Source organism: Rhagoletis pomonella, unplaced genomic scaffold, assembly GCF_013731165.1.
Source record: "Rhagoletis pomonella isolate Grant_MI unplaced genomic scaffold, Rhpom_1.0 Rhpom_scaffold_00001, whole genome shotgun sequence".
Taxonomy (NCBI): Eukaryota; Metazoa; Arthropoda; class Insecta; order Diptera; family Tephritidae; genus Rhagoletis; species Rhagoletis pomonella.
In genome coordinates this window covers 33,620,113-33,621,806 of record NW_023458555.1, presented here as the reverse complement: position 1 = coordinate 33,621,806, position 1,694 = coordinate 33,620,113, and the positions used below count along the sequence as shown (strand labels likewise).

The following is a 1,694-nucleotide window of genomic DNA, read 5'->3' as shown; positions in this document are numbered from 1 at the left end:
AATTTGTGATGTTTCACAATTTTGCATTTTAGGACGGATTTTAAGGTTAAGGCCCAATGCAGACTTTCTTCGTTTGCTTCGCTTTGAGAACTGTCAAAAGTCATTTGGAATATACTAAAACGTATGAAGGGTGGCCAAATGGGAGCTTTGCTTCACTTTCTTTAAGCGCCTCAAAGCTTTTGACAAAGGGGTATGTTCCCGTTCTAAATAAATTCAAACTCACTGCTGCACACTATTGTACAAATTTTACGTAATTAAAAAATAATATATGTATAATAAAAGTTTAATAAAAATGATTCTATGTTTCCATATCTATATTTAATATATCGCTGGCTTAAAGTGAAAAGTTGCCAGGTCCATTTTTAAAAATTTTACAGGAACTTTGAGTACAACATTTTGCGTGTTTAAAGCAAAGCAAAACTCCATACGAATCAGAAGGATTCGATCTTCGTTAAAAGATTTCGTATTATTTTGGCCTTATCGGATATTCGAGGCCTCTTTGAACTTAGAAAATGTGTCTTTCATTGAATATAAACGAGAAAAGATAAAACAAGTACCTTAATCCTTAATTTCTCTTGCTTTCTATATCCAAATATGAGGTTTCATAAAATGTAGAACTACTGGTCAGTCGTCTGTTGAAAATCGACTTTTTTTTAGTTTGTTGTTTTTAATAAATATGTAGATATGTATAATTATTATCATATTTTCCCACAGCGCCACAATACAATAACCACCCGTCCAAGAATAACTTACACGTAGTCAAAGATACTATGCTTCCAACTCTTCAGGTATAATAGTGAGCAAGGCCACAGCCCCGATTTACGCTTGGCTATCAGAGTGGGTATATATCTATGAAGAGTCCCCTGTAAAATACTCCTCCTTTCCGGCAATCTTGGAGCCATCTGTATAAAAGTTCACCAATTCTTGCGTGGCTTGAAGGTTCAAATCCACGAGTTGTCGATGTATGCTTTTTATTGCGCGCGCCTGAGGAGTGTCTCTTCTCGTCGAACCTCAACCCTTTTTACCATAAATATTTCATAAATTTGGAGGAATTTTTAAGGACCAAATTTTATAAAATACATATTTGTATGTACATTAGGGTGCATCCCCTAAATATGTTGCAGTTTTATGCTAGACCAATTTGAAATCAACTCGAAAACTCTAATTTTTTTCATAGTGTTAATAAATTTTTAATTTTTTTTTTAATAATTTTATTTAAAAAAAAAACTCGACTTTTAGAGGAATTTTCAACTGTGTTCAGTTCACATCTTAATTCATTCATAAAAAATAAAGTAGCTTTAGTTAAAAAATTTATGAAAACGTCAATTTAGAAAGCTTTTTAAACCTACTTATTTTTATGAATAACGCCATTAAAACATAATAAATTTTATATTTCCGGTGGGAAAACACCATCGTTTCATTTATTTTTTATTTTGTATGGAGTGATACACCCTAATGTCTAGTATATATACGTATGACAGCTTGTAGTTTCTTAAATATCTTTTTTCAGTTCAAAAATAAATTAACTTTATTACACTTGCGGTAATCTCCTTCGATCCACCCACAAACGCGTAAGACGCACATTAACAAACAAATTCGCTGCTGAGATTTATTTCCACCACAAAAACATGGAGTAAAATCCAAGGCAACAAAACAAAATAGTAGAACAGAATAACTTGGCACAAAACAAGTTA

General features: G+C 32.1%; 1 protein-coding gene across 1 annotated transcript in view; it reads left to right on the top strand.

The window, feature by feature from the left end:
• The window catches only part of LOC118743116 (toll-like receptor 5), a 144,666-nt gene that overhangs the window by 116,885 nt on the left and 26,087 nt on the right, over positions 1-1,694 (top strand). The gene's annotated exons all lie outside the window — the stretch shown is intronic.